Source organism: Talpa occidentalis, unplaced genomic scaffold (assembly GCF_014898055.3).
Source record: "Talpa occidentalis isolate TD23 unplaced genomic scaffold, MPIMG_talOcc4v2.1 talOcc4.3, whole genome shotgun sequence".
Classification (NCBI taxonomy): Eukaryota; Metazoa; Chordata; class Mammalia; order Eulipotyphla; family Talpidae; genus Talpa; species Talpa occidentalis.
This window is the reverse complement of record NW_023603184.1, coordinates 99,123,911-99,143,737: the sequence shown is the minus strand read 5'-3', so window position 1 is coordinate 99,143,737 and position 19,827 is coordinate 99,123,911. Positions and strand designations below refer to the sequence as shown.

The 19,827-nt window shown below is 39.4% G+C and overlaps 1 protein-coding gene across 3 annotated transcripts in view; it reads right to left on the bottom strand.

The window, feature by feature from the left end:
- Nucleotides 1-19,827, bottom strand: part of B3GALT1 (beta-1,3-galactosyltransferase 1) — a 495,516-nt gene that overhangs the window by 312,211 nt on the left and 163,478 nt on the right. The window contains exons 1-2 of one of the 3 annotated variants that reach the window (XM_037523461.2): nt 5,388-5,582; nt 931-1,033 (exon numbers count right to left, since the gene is read on the bottom strand). The gene's annotated coding sequence lies outside the window, so the exon portion shown is untranslated. Of the gene's footprint in view, nt 1-930; nt 1,034-4,535; nt 4,972-5,387; nt 5,583-19,827 lie in introns of those variants that run through there. The other 2 variants (XM_054699828.1, XM_054699829.1) reach the window with 2 other exon arrangements.

Here is a 19,827-nt window from a genome sequence, read left to right as displayed (position 1 = left end):
CCTGGGTCAAATTAAACTGAAACCTATGATTCTATAATATTCAGTCTGGGTTTGAGTCAGCACCAAATCTGTTTCCTTTTCTTGTGTTCTGACTAAGATAACTAAAGCCAGATTTACACAAACTAAACCAAATACTGACATGAAGCCTAAACTAAAAATGAGAAATCCTCATGAAACTTAGGCAGTTTATCTTATGAAACTTCCCCACAGCCCTAGGACATCGAGGAATCCAGCCAAATGGGGATGTTTCTATGTCTCCTCTAGTTCTTCTTCTTTATTATTGTACCGATGGAGAGGAAGGAGGAAATAGTCTAAGTCTCTTGATACAAAATCAGAAATACTGGTCAATCTTTAGGTATAATTAACTTTGCATGAGATTTTAGGACCCAAGGTAACATTTTATTTTCTCTAAAAATAACTCCTCTAAACAGAAACTAGACAAGCAACAAAAGCAGGGGACACTTGAGGGCTTTTTAAAAAAGGAAATCTATTGCTCCCAACAGAGTTTCCTCAAACAACAGGTTACAGATGAATTAAGATTTGATCCTTTCTGCCCTGAAGTGGCTCTGGGGCTGCAGGTCAATGCCAGGAGTCTCTTATAGTGAGCAGTGTATCACAGGAAAATTATCAGGAAAAAGGCAAGAGAAGCTTGTAGCAAGAGAGTCTCTGCTAATGATGCTTTCAACCAAAATGGCCAGACTAATGCTGTGCAATTCCCATTGTTTTTGCATGTCATCCTACTTCAAACACAATAACATTTTCCAAGGAATTATTTCTGAACATACTTTGCATGAGAGGTATAGAGCATGAACTACAGCATGCTTTAAAAAACTCATAGCCCCCTTAACAATCCTGATAATACTGTCCATTTTGACATACCATTTTGTTAATTTTCAGAGCACAAAGTTGAAAATAGGAATCAATGGTTACCTTATAATGAAAACTTCTGCACTCCTCTCAGGGTAAAGCTCTGTGTTTTCACAAATTCTCTTTACTCTTGGGCTGAGCAGTTCTTGAAGTATCTCTAATGGGTCTAAAGAGAAAGAAAAATATATAAATCTTCTTGGGGCACTTTAGATACCACCAACACTTTTAAATTGTTTGGATTCTCCTCTTGTCATTTCATGAAATTTCTACATGCTTTGCATCAAACTATCTTGTACAAAACAGTCAGCATTTACAGAACATTTAATTGAATTCAAGGAAGAATTTTCTTCCTTTCAAATATTTATAATCTCCCCCTTTTCCATCTTTGAATGAATGCTATCTTTACCTGTTATGACATCATATTAACTATTTTCCATGATTATTTACTTACTTTCCTTAGACCACAATTTTATTATTTGGTCTCACTAGTAGTGGAAAACATTTCTGCGAGAGAAGTTGAAAATTGTTAGGCTTATATAGTCCTATTTGTGGCTTCACTAAGACTGTTTTATTGCTTTACTCTGCTATGAAATAAACTAACATTTTGGTCCCTAATCTCCTATGCCTAAATTTTTTCTGACCTGAAAATTCCTACCCGAGCCTAAATACCACATTAAGACTAAAATAAAACTGACCTGAGTCCATGAAAAAGTGTACTCTGCCAGCATGTTCTATAAGATAGCCTTACATCACCACCAAGTTTCAGGCATTCTTTGGAACTAGCAAAGAAAATAAGCTGGCTTTGGCAGTCGATCATGGACTGCTCTAATTCCATGAATCCATTTTATACAGGCTTTACTTGGCAAGTCTCTTTCCACTGCCTGCAAAATGACTACAGTTCTTTGCAATTCTCCTTTGCAATTCTATCCAAACATCATCTTCTACACTCCCAAAGAGTTATGGTACTGAAAATAGATTTGAAAGAAGACCTTTAGTGGAAAAATCTAATTTTGGAGCTTTTACTTAACCTCTTCCTGTTACATACAGATTAGTTATCCATAGATCTATGATGAGAATAAAGGAAAGCAATGGTGTAATGCTCTGCACAGCTCAGAGAAGTCAGGGGGTGTTCCCAGATCTAAAAGATGCCCCTAGATCAATGTGCCTATTGAGGCTCATAGTCTATGAAAACAGCTAGATGGTACTTCCAAATCCTGTTTACTTCTGAAAGTATTTTTGGAATTCTTAAGATACTTTTTGGAATCTTAAATTCTGTGTATCTTTGGAATTCTTAAGAGCAAATGGCTGAAGACTGGGAAAGTTGGGATCAATAAATCCTATAAGGAGAGGCATACAGTAGTTTTTTAAATTTCACAGTCCTTCCTTATTCATCTTACAATTTTCAACATGGGTAACTTCATGAGACCCATTAATCCGATTAAATATCTGTACAGACAATATGGATAAATCTAAAAATCTCAAAGTTAAGTGAAATAATCCAGACACAAAAAGCACATACATTATGGTTACAACATTATAGAAAAGGCAAAAAAATTAAAAGGTTACAGTGATAAACTGAAGTTGTGGAGTATTAATTGTAAAGAGCATGGCTTTCAGAAATAGAAAAATTCTTTGTCTTAACTGGGGTAGTCATTATAAGGTATACTCACTTGAAAAAAATCTATGATCCTATACCCTTAAATCTACATTTTAGGGCCTCCCTGGTGACACAAGGGGTTAAGACGCAACCTATGAAGCTTCCGCGGCCTCTGCAGCACAAGTTTGATCCCCCAGTCAGCCAGGGAGCAACCCACATGGCACAGCAGACCTCTCCTGACTTGCCCGCTGCTCCCCTCAGCAGTATATTTCAGTAGATCTGCCTGTTCTGTTCCCCACTCTGTCTCTGGTGAATCCTCTCACCTCCCACACCTCTGGCCTGTACCCCAGCTCTTGTATGCATAAATAAATCTTTTAAAAAAATCTACATTTTATTTTATGTAAAGTGTACCTGGATTAAAACCAAAAAGGGACTGAAAGAGACCTCTCATTCTGCGAATGATTTTGCTTAGGGAGCACTTGAGTCTACCTTCCTAGCCAATGAAAAGCAGTTCTTCATTCTTTCATCCATACATTCATTTAACAAAGATTTATTAATAGCACAAATACATCCAGAGTTAACAGTAACAGTGTGTTAGAGAAAACTACAGCAAAGCAGACATAGCTCCTATTAAGAAGTTTAGAGTCTGCTGGAGAAAAATAGACAATTAAAAGAGAAAAAAAGAAAGAATTATAGTTACAAAATTAAGAGAAGTCCCATATTTTAACCAAGGGCTTGCATCAAAACAGAATGAACTATTTTGCTAAACCTCAAACTAATCTAAGCTGAAAAGATTAGTGTTCGCCGAGTCATTTAAAAGCTGTTAGCATGATTGGACCAAAGCAAACCAAATAATGTTTTTACATGAAAGCAAATCTATTTTCTAAATATATTGAACCAAAGCAAATACTTCTCCTGTCAAATTTCATTTGGACATTGGGTCTTTTTTTGAAAAAGAACAAAATTTAGGTCTTCTACACCCTACGGCATCTTATCTTTCCAGCTGTCCATGAGGATAACATGGTATTAAGTGACCCTCTTTCTCACAAGCAAGGCCCAGCTGGGAAGACAGGTGCATCTACTTGTGGTGACTCCACTGCCAATGAGGGATTTGCACCGGCTCTCCCAGCACCAAACACTCTGCCTACTCACAATAAATCCAAGCTTGTGACAGGTGCAGTAGTTGATATACAAACAAAGTATAATCATGAACAGACCAGCATTCCAATATAAAATGCTTTCAGGTAAATACACTGTCTTCAGCCCCCGCCCCCCGCCCCCGACAAAAACACTCTTTTAAATGAAGACTCTCTGTGGGCAATCTAATTTGCCAAGCTTATGAAACTTTTCCTTAGCCCTACTGGTATTAAAAATCATCTTGTTTCCTTTTAGGCTTTGTAACCAGTTTGTCCAAAATCATTTCCAAAATGGGAGGAGCCATTTATAAGATTAAAATGATGAAGGAATAGAATTACAAGGTAAAAAATAAAGCATCAAACATATAACTAAATTACTGAATTCCTAGGCCTTCTAAGGGAGGTACTCGTATTGTTTATTTTGTGAAACTGTCGAGAACAAAACCAACATTTTTAAAAGATGGCTCTAAGAGAAACACGCTAGAACTAGTGAGTAGTTAAAAAAATTAGCTTTGTAATAAGAAGCTTACTGTAAACCAAGGCCTCAATGGATAATGAATGTTTTGCATTTAATCAACTATCAATAAATATCCACAAGGGTACCCGCAGTGCAAGAAAGCATGCCCAGGCGGGCATATTCACTGTCTATTCAGGCAGATGGATAGAGAGTCTCGAAGCCCTCAGTGAATGTTACAGTTCTTTTAATGATGAATCAAGGAACAAGGTATACAGAATGCCTGACTCCCAGCCCCCCTGCCTCCCAGGCCCCCTGCCTCCCAGCCCCTCTACCTCTCAGTCCCCCTGCCTCCCAGTCCCCCCTGCCTCCCAGTCCCCCCTGCCTCCCAGCTCCCCTGCTTCCCAGTTCCCTGCTTCCCAGCACCCTTCTTCCCAGCCCCCCCTGCTTCCCAGCCCCCTGCCTTCCAGCCCCCACAAACCTCTGCTCTCTCTTGGGCTCTCCCTGGCGTTCTCATCTTATTCTGCAGCCTCAGAATGCTGCTGCTGTGTCCTCTCCTGCCTCTTTTCTAGGCCCAGGTGTGCGCCTTCTACATGCAGAGGCCCATGGCTCTTTGGGCCCAGGTGTCCATAATCAAGGGGGGCGTGCAAGACCACAGGTGCCGGCCAGACGCAAGTCGTGGGAGGGCGTAAAAAAGCCTGATTTTTAACTCCTTCACCGTACAGTACCCCCTTCTGGTCTCCACTGGCCTTCCCAGTCTCTGACCAGATTTTCTACTTCTTAGCATGTGACTGAGGGGCACCCAGGGACCCTGAAACTTGCAGGGTCTGGCCACGCAAGCACACAAAGGCAAAGCAGAATGTAGTGATGTTGTGGCAGGCCTGCAGGGCACAGGGCAGGTCGGGAACAGGGGTCTGGAGGCTGGCAGGTGTCCCAGCCCCGGGAGTCTTTACTCTCTCTGGGGTCGTTAGGATGTTCTCCTGTAACCACTCTCCGCTGCTCACCATCTAAGTGATGCTGCCCTTATAGCCTCAGCCTCTGGCTAAGGTGCACCCACCATGCACGTGCAGACCATGCTCCAGGGGCCACTATCAGGAATGCGTGTAAGACCACAGGTGTCGATAATAGATGCTAATGGGGGGGGAAACCTGATAACTTCCATTCACCCTGCAAGTGGCAAGCCTGCAGGCAGGCAAGGTGGGCGGGAGGGGAGGCCCTGGAGGCAACTGAGTCCCCAGTACGCTGCAAATCCCTATGCTTTCTGTTCTGGGCTCTTTCTGGCTTTCTCTCTGGCTTTCTCTCCTGCTCTCGCCTCTTCTGTAATCATTCATACCCGTGTAGCAGTCTTTCCCATTGCTGTCCTTTGTCTCTGGGAGACACTGCCCTTATATCCAGGTGTCTAGGCTAGGTGTGCACGTACGCTTGTCCACACCATGCTCCAGGTGTCTACCATCAGACATGTGAGACTGTGTCCACGCTCCCAAGCAACTTCTGCATCAACAAGATGAAGGTGGCAGGTGACGGTCACAGAGGCTAGTGGCACAAAAAAACTAATTAATTTAACCTACATAGACTCCAAGTGTGAAAGATCTGTAATAGAAATGGTATACACAGAGAGGGAACACAGAATATTCTGCTATTTATTAAATTCATTTTTTTGCGTCACTGTTCATTTTTGGACAGTACTTGATTTCTCTCCTTAGTTGAAGTCCCTGTAGTTCTCCCACCCAATATAATACTGGCACCCAATATAATACTGGAAGTCCTAGAGGACTATCCATCCCCTAATGGGTAAATGCCCAGCCAAAGAAGGTCAACCTGAAGCAGGGCTGCTAAGGTCCAAAAACCTGCCACAAACCTAAGGCATCTTCTGGCCAGGAACCACTGGAAAGGGGTTCTCAAGCAGGTCCCAGAAAACTGGGACAAACCATAGCTAGGTATCAGCTGCCATTGTCAGCTTCCCCTTGTGTCTCTGACGCACATTGCACTTTCCGGTGTCTCTACATGTCTCTCCACGTGTCTCCTTTCATGGAGTACCAGGGTATTAGAAGGGCTGGCCACAGGAATAAAGGGACTTTAGGGCCTCCCCTGGTGGCACAGCGGTTGAGCGCTCGGCTGCAAGGCTGCCCGCAGCCTCGGCAGCACCAGTTCATTCCCCGGCCGCTGGCGAGGGTCCCACAAAAAAAAAAAAAAAAGGGACTTTGTTCTTCCATTACACATAGCTTCACATGGCTACTCAGCCCCACCCTAATTTCCAGTTGCTAGTGCAAGGCAGTTGCAAATGAATGGGGGCAGGGAATGTGGTACTCCATTTTTATGAATCTGTCTCAAACTGGCAGGAAAATGACCACTAAACTTAAAGCAACTGGGATTCTAGATAACTCTCAAACATGAGAGCCATTCCAGAAACATACAGAAAATATTCTGATTGTACTCCAAACTTGACAATTACTTTCTTACTCTGGGCAGTAATACATTAAAAACAAATCCCCAAGGTCCTCCTTGCTGGCACAGGAGTTAAAGTCTCAGCATTATCAAGCTCTAGCCAGTCACTGTGGCCTGAGTTCACCTGAGGATCTCAGGTCAGGGAGCTAACTCTCATGGCACAGCAGACCTCTCCTGTCTCGCCTGCTGCTCCCCTCAGCAGTGTATTTCAGTAGATCCACCTGTTCCGCTCCCCACTCTTGTGAATCCTCTCACCCATTCCCCCCAGCCCCTACACCTCTGGCCCACAACCCAGTTCTTATATGCATAAATAAATAAAAATAAATCTTTTTTTAAAAATCCCCTAATGGCAGTTATGAACTGTGGCTCCTGTTATATAGGTTGAAGATATGTAATGCATAACAAATGCATACATTCTGACCAAGTACTACATTTTTAAAAACACTCAATGTTTTACTTTTACCTTATAATCAAATAGTTGATGATTAGAATAGTAATACAAGGAAATAGTTTCCGATCATCTTAATGTAAATTTTACTTCCACTTTTCCAGTTTTTATTCTCCTAGGTCTATTTAGATAGTTTGGGCTTCTGTACATTTTTTTAATCCAATGTGAATTTCAGGCCCTCTGTATTTCCAATTCCTTAGTCACTCATTGACATTCACTTGTGTTTTAAGAATTACTTTAAGGAAAAATATGGTATTTACTTTATGAAATTTGAAGAATCTTGTACGTACTAGCATGTGAAACGTTCTCAATCTCAATCAACTGGGTACATAAATGTGGTGCAAAATTCTAGATGATTTTTTATGGTATTTGCATTGTCACCATTTTCCTCCCCATTAATTCTCAGAGATGTCTCATCATGATATTCAGTCTGCACACTTATAATTGATGATGAGACAAGCCTTTCCTTGTGTCCTTAAAGCAAATTCTAAATAGTTACAAAAGTAACAAATTCATTAAACACTAAAACCTATTAGCTACAGTAAAACATTTTGAAAGGGGAAATAAACTATTTGGAACTAGTGACTTAGGACGGAATTTTTCAGAGATTTAATCTTAGGAATTTACTGCATATACATACTTTAGCTGAGCTGAAAAATTATGTAATATGTACTAGTTACTGTGCTAGGCACTGTGGACAAGGCCATTTCTCTAAAGTAATTCAAAGCTCAGCAATAAAACTTCACAAACATACATTCATAAACATATGAACAGATAATTTTCTGTTATTTGGAAAGTACTCTGACAACATGTACTCTGGGTTTTGGGAAATATAGGACACTTAATCTCCCAGATGAGGTTGTATGTATTCCATAAATATTAGTTGAACATCTCATGTTGAGACATGTGTCCTCTAAACTAATATATGATCAGATTATTGGTTGCAAGTTTCACTAAATAGAAATCTTTTTTTTTGCCCTGATTTCCATTCATTAATGTTTAAAAAACATTTTCCATGTGGCTAGTTCAGGAAGAATTTTCTCACCCATGAAATGCACATACCTATAGCATTACTGTGATATTTAATGAAATAATATGCATAAAATACTGTTATTAGTTATCAATGTTCTATTATTAGAAGTCACCCAATTCAACCAATTAGCTTATTTAATGTTATATCTGAGAGAAGAACTATAGTCCTTTAAGACTTAGGGTTAATATGAGGCATCTATATGTATCTAGAGGGCAGTTCTCAACAGAAATATCTAAATTGAAGTTTACAAGGTTTCCATAGATCGACGGATAGATTCAAACTAGGTCTAGATATTCCACTTAAAACACAGAATGGACAAATTGTGAAAGAATTTGAAAGGTAACAAAAGAAGACTGGGCATCTTCAATGGAAAAGAGGCATTATACAGCATACCCTTCTGGTTTGTCTGATTCTGTACAGGCATTTTGAGCTCATTTACAAAGTTATAGACAAATGATAAGCAGTTAAAATAATAGTTATTCAAAGACAAGCAAATTCCCTCTAGTGGAGGAAAAATTGATTTCTCTCTGTTCAAACTGGAGGAAAAAGTCACTTTTACATTTATTTGTAGATTTATTTCAGCATTCCTGACTCAACTATGTCTGTGTAGTACTTTGAATTTTCTATTGAACCAATTGATATCTTATTAATTTCCTCATTAATAACTGAGCTAAATAAAATTTTGACAGTTATTTTCATATTTGCATAACACTGGCCAGTTTTCCCTTTTAAAAATTATCTTGTAATAATATTTTTTATATTTGTGTTTTGATTTCTCATACCAAAATACCCAAGTGATATAGTGGGAAAATGAAATAACCCAAGTGATTGGGGGTCTTCTAGATCACTATCTTATAGTCAAGAACTGCCTTATGAACTCAGAGCTCTTATTTGTAGATGCAATTATTTTATTACCAAGAACTATTGATAAGAGCAGATATATATAAGTGATCAGTGATGACACTCTACAAAGAGTTTCCACAAACAAAATATTAGAAAAACTGTCAGTAAACAACATACTGTATTGCCATGCTAGATACACAAATCTATGCACAGCACCATGCTGTGTGCAGATGAGGGAGTTGGTACAACCGCCTGCTGGCATCTTCTGGCCTGCCTTCTACTCCCATGCAGCCTGGCAAGTCAAAATATAACTGAAAGAGGGAGGCACAGAGTCAGGAGCCTACCTGATGGGGAAAGTGGAAGTTGGAGCTTAGAGTATGTTCCCTAATTTTACTGGAAACTATTCAGTAACAGTGAACTTGTTGGTGGAAATTATAATAGTTAAAATAACCCTTGAAAGAGAATTCACAAGATGGAGGAGGTTTCTTGCTCTGCTCCTGGGAGAATCAGCTAACAGTTAAACAGAAGGATAACAGCCAGATAGTCTCGTGGCATCAGCAAATCTGGCAAACCCTTGGATGAGGGAAATTAAGATAGTACAGAAGATGCACGGAGGTGAGGCATGCTTCATTTAACAGGAAATAGTGGAGAGAAATGCCTGGAGGGTGTAGGTCCAGATGGTGGGGGTGCAGGCTCAAAAAAGGAACCAGGGATGAGAAAATTAAAAAGTATAAAGTCACACACTCTTACACACACCCTTAACTGAGGGGAAACATTTGGAGGGGCTAGGGTGTTTCACACAAGATGGGACACAGTTAAGAAGATCAGAGTGTTCTTTGGACTTCACTCCTGCTACTGCCAACACCTTGGGGCTGGAATTGATCTTGTGAATCGCACTGACAGCACGCAGACTGCAGAGTCTCAGATCTGGAACCCCAGAGCATAGGATATACAACCAGCTGTGCCCATCTTCCTCCCCACATTTACAACAGTGGCTGGAACCCTGGAGGCCTCTCTACCTCCCTCTTGACTCAGCAACTGAAAAAACAGATCTCAGTATCTGTGGAAGCCAAAAAAATCAAATTAAGTAAAACCACATTATGATCCGAAGGGAAAGTGAAGGTAATTCAGCTCTTTATAGATTAAGTTAAAAAAATTAATTTAAAGAAGAGAAATTTAAAGAAGCAAAATGGACAGAGAAAATAACACAACACATGACTTTGATGTCTTTGGGACTTCACTTCATGACAAGGGAAGCAAAAGCAAAAATAAACAACTGGGACTTCATCCAACTAAAAAGCTTCTAAACAGAGAAAGAAGCTATCATTGAAACAAAAATAATTGTACATCAGACATTCAACAAGGGATTAATATCCAAGATCTACAAAGAACTCATACAACTCAACAAAAAGAAAACCAGAACCCAATCAAAAATTGGGAGCTTATTAAATACTTCTCCAATAAAGATAATACAGATGGTGAAGACACACATGAAAAGTGCTCATCATTACTTATTTTCAGGGAAATGCAAGTCAAAACCACCTTATACCCAGAGACAGCACCTTATACCCAGAAGAATGGCCCTCACCAACAAATTTTAGTGAGGATGTAGAGAAAAAGGAACCCTCTTTCACTGATGATGGAAATTCAGACTGGTCCTACCCCTTTAGAAAAATACTATGGTGATTTCTCAAAATATCAAAAATTGATCTACCATATGATCCAGCAAATCACCTAGGTATCTATCCGAAGAATACAAAAGCATGAATTCAAAGTGATAGATGTATTCCTGTGTTCACTGAAGCACTATTTATAATAGCCAAGTTACAGAAACAACCTGTGTCCAAGGACAGATGAGAGAATTAAGATGTGGTGATAAATACACATAGACTACTGCTCTGCTATATAAAAAAAGAAATCTTGCTATTTGTGATAGCATAGAACTGGAGAGGATCATGCTAAGCAAAACAAGCAAAAAGGAGAAAGATAAATACTGGATGATTTCATCCATGTGTAGAATACAGAGAAACAAAACAAATGAACAAAACTACACCTAAATAAGCCATAGAAATCTGACTATACAATGGAGAGTACCAGAAGAGGGTGGTGGAGGGTGAAGACCAAAAGGGAGGAGATTCCCAAAGCTTCATGTTGGAGGACTGTGGGTGGGTGAAGAGGTGTGAACACTAAATCATATGCAATGTTATAAAGCAATGTTACTGTAATAAAAATAATACAATTAAAAAGAAAACAATCGTCTGTTTATAGCAAGACAATGCCATATTCACTTGGTGAACAGATACTTCATTTCAACAGAACATCTTCTGTTACATTGAAAACCAATATTGTTAAATTGAATTTCACATTTGTATATTTGTTTGTATTTTATTTGTAATTATGTCTTGTAAGAGGTATAAGCCTAAGGTAGTTATGCTTGCTTTTATATTTGCATATTTATGGTAATGTAATAAAAATAGTTTAAAACTGGAGATCAAAGAGAAGATTTTTTTGGTCCTTATTTTTGTTTTTCCCTTAAAAAGATTGTATATTATACAAATTTGAAACACTGACCCAGAAGATTGTAGAAAATGTATATTTAAGCTTTTGCATTTGTGGAAATTTGGTGACAGAGATAAAATTCTGGTGTCCTGAAACAGTTAATTGATTTCAATCTCATGATCATATTTAACTCATTCTGAATTCCCATCAGATCATGTACTGTATGAATAAAGACATTTCAAATTAAGCATCTTTTTTTAAAAAAAAAACCTTGTCCTAATGGAGTTTTGAAAGTTCCCTTGTCTAGTTGTAAAATCACTCATTTCTTTAGATATTGATACATTATTTATTTGAGTGTAGTAATATTAGAGCCAGACTATGAGAATATTTTATTAGCAAAGGACTGGAAGGAGAAATAGTCTTATATATATTTTAAAACTAAGAAGAAAGAAAGAAACTAAATGTTGCTTAACAGATTTGTTACAAATACACCTCCATGAAGAGGGCAGCTATTTTCCCTGCCATGCACTCACATCAGCTACCTTAGACTACAAGTCTTAGTAGGCCATGAACTGGTTTTCCAGAATTGGGGAGCTACTGGGAGCCAGGAGCAGAGAAGAGTAACCAGGTGAACCTGGAGGAAAGACTTGTAGAGGGACTTTGAAGAGGTACTTGTGATGGAGGTTCCGAGTAGAAAATCTGAGACAGAGGTTTAGAGTAGAAAATCTGTGAATGAGGCAGACAAGATCAGAAACTGGAGGTAGGGTAAAGATTTAGATTAATATCATCATAGAACTAACTATAGAAAATATTAGGAGGCGCTGACCAGAGGTGGGCATATGGAGATGGAGGCCCATCATAGAGAATCACCTTGTTCTTACAAATCAACCCACTCAAACCCTAGAAGTAATTAACTTAACAATAGACAACAATTCCACAAAGGAATGAACCCCTTCCAAGAAGAACACCGTATCAGCGCAATTTCTGCACTGGCAAGATGCAGTGCTCTTCCCAAGACTGCCAGCCTGTGTCTGTGCAGGTGTCTCTTTTAGCAAACCTATCCCCTTCAGAAGTAGCTCTTTCTGCCCCCTTGTGTCTGTGCAAGCATCCTTTCCTTTCCTTTTTAAGTATAAAAACCCCTGCTCTTTTGGATATAACTAAACGTCATTTCTGCCTCATGGGGAAACTCACCATGGCACTGAAAGAGGAACTCTGGTGATACTTTTCTTAGAGGTAACCCAAAAACCCCATTCTTTGAACCCAACACCATTCCAAACCAACATCACTTGGAAAAGACATGTGGGGAGGCTGTCTTTGGTAAGAGACAATGACTATCATTATCTTGACTTCATTTTGGATTATGTGTTATATTTTTTATTTTCTCTCTCTTCTGTCCCAGCTCTCTGGAACCTACCTAATTCCTTTCTTGTTATTCCCTACCAGAAGTTACTTTAGACTTTTGGCAAGCTTTCAAGTCTCAGCTTTGGGCCAAGAATGTTTGGCTACCCATTTGCCCATAAGGGGCTGGGTAATTTGGGGGATTTTATCAGGAAATTACTGTTAGGAATATCCCTTCTTTTCTCTCTTTGACCACTAATTCTACTAAATATCTTTCATATTGGGCATCCCTGGTGGCGCAAGGGGTTAAGCACAGCACTATGAAGCAATCCACAGCCTCTACAACATGAGTTTGATCCCTGGCTGGCCAGGGAGTGACCCATGTGGTGAAGCGGACCTCTCCTATCTCACCTGCTGCTCCCCTCAGCAGTATATTTTGGTCGGTCTGCTGTTCTGTTCTCTCAGTCTCTGGTGAATCCTCTCACCCCTGTGCCCCAGTTCTTGTATGCATGGATAAATCTTAAAAAAAAATAAATAAGTATCTTTCATATTAAGAGTCTGCTTCCTTGGCGTTTGTGAGCATGGATGGCTGAATCACTTTCAGAATATGGGCCCCTTAATGATTTTGGGTTTCTGGGTGCCCCCCTCTTGTATACTAACAGAATCATTTTCTGCTCTTCTAAAGATCAGTTGTATCTTGTGAAAAAAACTATTAGGTGGAAAGTATATTTCAATAACACTTCTTTCTGCATATTATTCATTTTAAAGAATGTTTAATAGAACTCAGCACTAAAATTGTATTGATTTAATTATTTTAGGGATCTAACAGAGTGCTTTCTCTAGAATGAAAAGGAAATACCAAAAACACAGGTAATTACCACCAGACAGTAGGTATGGCTTTGTGAAAGGTCTGTGCAAGGGGCAGGGATGAGGAAGCCCACATAGAAAAAAAATCAGACAATAAACCTTTTCCCACCCTGTAAACCTTTTCCCGCCCTGCAAACCCAGTTTCCCGCCTAACCTTTCCTCACCCTATAAAAGGACATCTCTCCCATACAATGGGGCAACTTTTCCGTCTCTTGCGGGGGTCGGCAAACCTTGCCTGGGAGTGCAATAAAGTTCCTGCCTGTGAGAAACTTAGCCTAGCTTTCCTTTTCTTTTTGGTGCCAGTCCTTTCACTTTGAACTTGTAAAGTTCAATATGGGAGGTTCCATTGTGTAACATTTAAGCTTGAGGATATTTGATAATTTGATCTGAGGAATTCTCAATATTTGGTATATTATAGACATATCCATTCCTCATTTTCACTTATTTACCACAGTTCCTCATACATGGTATGCATTAAGATGAATCATTAATATTTATAGCTAGGAGGCTTACAACTAAACATATGATCATGTTAAAAAAGATATTTTACAAAGACTATAGACTCAATAATAAAATGTGCAACTCTATTATAGGAAAAAATATCAATTGTGTTTTAATTGGAGAATGTTAAGTTAGAAAACAAAGCTATAACTGGCACATATATTGTTTTGTTTTTGTTTTAGCTTATGGAAATGGGCAAACATAGATAAGTATAGAGTACACCTATCATTTTATTCCACTTGTTCCTTCTGCAGTAAGTGGTTTGCTATTAAACTAAGTGCTGGTTTTTCCATTTCTTTTTAGTCTATTTTTCTGCTATATTTAAGTAGCAAAGAGGACTTCCTCTATGCCTCAGGGTATGGTTGATTCAGAGAGAACAAAGAATTGCATTTTTGGCCTTTGAGCAATTAATTTGACCTTTTGTAAGTCAACAGTGCAGACAATAGTCTTTAAAACCATGGTTTTGAATTGCAAGTACCAGCAGTTTGAGAGACATAAAATGCCAAAAGCTTGGGTTTAAATATCAAGAGCTAAATCCTGGAGGACTTGATGCAAAGGGTTTAATCCACAGAGAAGGTGGGAGAAAAATCAGTGGTGCCAAGGAGCAATTTTGTTATAAAACAAGAGGTGATAAAAATTAAAATCTTTTATGGATTAGAAAAGAAGAGAAATGAAAACACAGAGTATAGATAGTGCTGAGGTGCAAAGGAAATCATTCTGTACTCCTAGTGACTCTTCTATGCTGGCAAATAATCAAACAAGCATCAGACAGATTGATATGAGAAAAAAAGACAACAAGTTTATGCCTCTTACATGGGAGACCCAGTGACTGAGTAACTTGCCATAGGGTTCAGATGTCATCTTTAATAGCTTAGCTAAGACAAGGAGATTGCAGGGAAGAATATGGAAGTATTCTTGTAGTATATCTTTGACAAAATATTCATGGTATGGTCTTTGAAGACAGGGTAGAGGATGTCTTTTTAAAAAGACATTTGCAGGCCTCCCTGGTGGTGCAGCGGGTTGAGCGCTGCTCTGTGAAGCTCTCTGCAGCCTCCGCAGTGCCAGTTCGATTCCCCACTGGCCAGGGAGAATCCCACATGGTGAGGCAGACCTCTTCTGTCTCGCCCGCTGCTCCCCTCAGCAGTGCCTTCGGTCCATCTGCCTGTTCTGCTCCCCACTCTGTCTGTGGTGTATCCTCTCACCCTCCCACGACTCTGGCCTGTACCCCAGCTCTTGTATAAAAAAAAAAAATCTTTGGAAAAAAAGAGATCTGATTTAAAAAAAAATAAAAAGACATTTGCTTGTAAACTTCTGTGTAAGAACATTCACTGGGGATACCAAATCTCTTTATCTCTTTTCAATGCAGGGGCAAAACTTCAATGTGCATACCTTCCTTGGTAAACTCCCTCCATGACCTTCTCCTTTCACCCCCAACCTTCTGTTATTACTATTTTTTTTTTTTTGGCCTTTTTTCTTCCCATCAATCTGTCCGATACTATTCATTTGCTAGTCTTGAAAAATCCATAAGGGTACAGGATATTTCCTTTGTGCCCTAACAACAGTTAGGGAGTTTACTCACTGTGCCCTAACATCAGTTTACTCAATGACAACAAAATAAAGAAAGTATGAGGATTTAAGTTTTGCCTTCTTTATTGAAAGGAGGTCAGGGGAATAACTCTTCCCCTGTAGAGTAGGGTAGATGCCCTTATAGAGAGAAGTTTACATATGAATGTCTTTTTTTAAAAGCAACTTCACCCAGACTCCAGCTCCCTTCCCATGAAATCAACCTGTTTCAGATCTCCATAAAAAGGGGATGGGCATCACAGCACAGTGAATGGGCACCATTATGAGATGCAGATTTCCTGAGGAGAGGAGCTATAGGGAAAGAGGGGCAGAGCTGAATGAACTATTTAACAGAGAAGGGAGGAGGGCCCACTCTCTCTTATTTCTCTGTCCTGACTTGAACCACAGTACTGCTGGGAAGGAGACATGGAATAGAGATGCAAGGAACAGACAGGTATGGACACTTGAAAGAGACATGTGAGTGAGACACACTGGGGAGAAACAAGTGAGAAAGCTGTCCCTGGCAGAGACTATGGCAGCTCTTATCTTACTTTGTATGTTGATTTTGCTCTGTTTGTTCTAGACTTGCCTGGTTCCTTTCATCCCTGTCTTGTGTTTCTCTGCCAGAAGTTATCTTAGACTTGTGGCAAGTTTTGGGGTCTTAGTGGCCATGCTTTGGGCTGACCATGATTAGGTGGGCATCTGCCCACTGGGGATGGGTAGTTTGGGTGTTTTACTGGAGAAAATATCTTGTCATCTCTTTCTTTTCTATGTATACTAATTCTATTAAGTATCACACTAATTCTATTAAGTATCATGTGAATAATCTGCTTTGTCTTTATGTGCACAGATGGTGCGACTCCTTTTTAGAGCATGCTCTCTATTTAGGGTCCCTGGGTGCTACTCAGTCACGTGACAACAAAGTTTTTATCAAATGTTTTGGGGTGGCATATTTTTACTGCCCTACAATAATAAGTTTGACCCTATTTCCTGAACTTAGGAGTGAAATTGTGAAGAGCTGGATGACAGAAATGTTGCCAAAATTCTTAGTAACTTGAATTGGTGATTCACTCCACATCTCTTTGAAACTTGAAAATAAAATAACCTTGCTGACTACCTTGTATGAAACTAGTCAGCTGCAGGGGCCTCCCTGATGGTGCAAGGGGTTAAGCACCACACTATGAAGCAGTTCACAGCCTCTGCAACACGAGTTTGATCCCATGGCACAGCAGACCTCTCCTGACTTGACTGCTGCTCCCCTCAGCAGTGTACTTCAGTTGATCTGCCTGTTCTGTTCCCCACTCTGTCTCTGGTGAATCCTCTCACCCCCCACCACATCTCTAGCCTGTACCCCAGCTCTTATATTCATGAATAATTGAATATTTAAAAAAAATAAAGAAACTAGTCAGCTGCATCAGGTAGCAATGTCAATCAGTCAGCAGATCTAGGCAAAGAGAGCCTGAGATGGTAGGACCATCCCATCCAGGTTGTATTTGACTCTCATAAAGTATGGAGGAAATAACAGAAATTCTCAAGACCATGACTAAGGAACAAAAGGAAATTAAAACTTGAGAACTATTGAGCCTGAAGGGTTGATCCACCTTGACATGAGGAAATTCCATAGTAAGCAAAGATGGCAGGATAGGTTGCTTTAGCCAGGGGTGAGATGAAGGGTGCTGCTAAAACCCAGAGGACTACAAAGTAAAAGTCCAACAGGCCTAGGTCTACGATGTCTTCACAGGGCAATCTCCATGTTATCAGGCCACAGACCAGAAGTCAAGTAGTAACCAAGATTGTAGATAAGAGAAATGCACTACAGATTAGGCAGCATGATTCCAAGACAACACAAAAGAACTACAGAGAAGGCAGAGAAAAACGGTGATGAAAATGAGGAAATGAATTAAAAGAGAGTTTGAGACAAGAAGGATCAAGTTTCCTTCAACTGGCAAGATTAAATTTTTGCTACCAATCAAAAAAGGACCAGAGTTGACATGCTTAGTAGTAGACAAGTGAGTTGCTTATTTACGCAAGTATCTTGTTACCTTTCCATCATGTGTATTTTTAAAATAAACCTATTACAAGACCTATACTCATATACTCTCCCACAAAAGAGCATATGGGAGAGGAGATTGTTCTGCAAATACTGGATCCTCAGCATTTAGCACAGTCCTAGACATAAAATGCACATGATTATTTTTGAATAACTGGAGAATTAGTCATTGCCAATGTACCTCTGGTTGATAATAAGTACTAATATTATTGAGTTCTTATTTGGTAATAAACATTATCCTGTGCTACCTCATTTAATCCTCACCTACATGTAAATAATATTGTTATTCTTATTGACAGAGTAGGAAATTGTAGTTTATAGTGGTTAAATGATCTAACCAAAGTACCAGAGCTAGAAGGTAACATAGCTGGGATTTTAAAGTACACAATCTGAAACGCTGCAACCCTGAATCTTAATTTAAAAAGTTGTTCAGGACTATCTGAAGCAATTTGGAAAGTTAATTGGCACCTTTTTTTTTTAATTTCATTGCCCTCACTTATAGCATCACAGCATGGTAAATCTGGTAGAGATTTTATAGACCACCTGGTTATGTCTCCTATTTAACAGCTGATCGCACTAACAAATTCAAAGGCACAGAGCAAACTAGCAGCTCTTCCTTTAAGGAAAAATGCTTGTGCTTTCCTCTTTCCCCTCAGTTTTTTCTCTTATTTCCTCAACCACTGCAATAATTGTTAGAGTTGAAAAGATGGGCAATAGTGGTGTTTAGGGTTATAAAGTCTTGTAATCATGTGAAAGATCAATGAATGAAGGCTGAAGTTAGGAATAGTAAGGCAAATCCCTTTGTAGAAATCTAGCACTACACACACTAAAGCTAAGTTTTTAAGGAGTTAGCTAAATATTGTCAGTTGTAAAGGAATTCTTCATAATGTTATGACTACTTCTATCTTGGACTTCTAAGCTTTTTATTGCAAAGCAGATCTATTTTGAAGACCTACTTTGTATATATTCTATTTTAATTTTCTGGACCAACCTGAAAAATACCCAAAATGTAACAAGTTTTTGGTTCTTTTTGAAACACTAGACCTTTAAAATCCCATTCACACATTAGTCATTGTCATGTAAAATGTTTTATTTACTTTTCAATCAGTTTACTGGAAAGGCATGGGTGGACAAATAGATGTATTCCAAACTGATGATTCAATTGAATGTGTATAAAGAGAAATGATATTTTAAAATGTCACATGGTTTTTATAACCATCTAATCTTTAAAACTATTAGACACCAAAGTACAATGACAAATAAGTCTAGCAGTTTCTCTGCAGTGGTCATCACAGAAGAACTGGTAATGCACTCTATTATTTTGTTAGACATGCAATTCTAGTGACATTATAGTGCCCATAAAATGGTCTGATGTCTTACACTCAGGATATAACTGAAGTAATATATTACAGACGTTGGAAAAATGTTTCTTTGGAACTCACTTTCACATTAGCATAGGATCTCACTCTATCACCCTTCCTGTTTTTTCTGTCTAAACCTCATTTCATTCTTAGAACTTAGTTTTGTTTAAAGATTCAGATACTGTTGTTTTGTTTTTTTTTTAAAGATTTATTTATTAACACAAGCACTGGGTATAGTCAGAAGCGTGGGAGGGTGAGAGAATTCACCAGAGCCAGAGCAGGGAGCAGAGCAGGCAGAAGGACTGAAGTACACTGCTGAGGGGAGCAGCGGGCGTGGCAGGAGAGGTCTGCGCGCCATGTGGGACCCTCGCCCCGGTGGCCGGGGATCGAACCGGTGGGGAGAGGCTGCGGGCAGCTTCACAGCCCAGTGCTCAACTGCTGCGCCACCTGGGGAGGCCCGGGTACTGTTATTTTATATGGGTCAATCACTCCTTGTCCTGGAGTAACAAATGTGCAGCCAGGGCAAAGACACAGGCACAGTCGGACAATCTGAGAGTGGGTCATGGTCCCCCGAGGATGCTCCTTTTCCTGCACCTCTGGCTCTACTTGCTGAAATGGCATTCTAAACGTCTTTAATTTATGTCCTTCTTTCCCCTTTTTCCAAATGACTAAACTATCAACAGCCTTCCCATGTATAGGGTTTAAATCAGCTCAACATTCAAAATCAGATATGCTTATAAATAGGAGAAATCTTAAACATAAAAGCATTTGCCAATGTCTTAGCTTTTGTTCCTAATTTGAGTTATGCATTAGGGTTCTTTGATG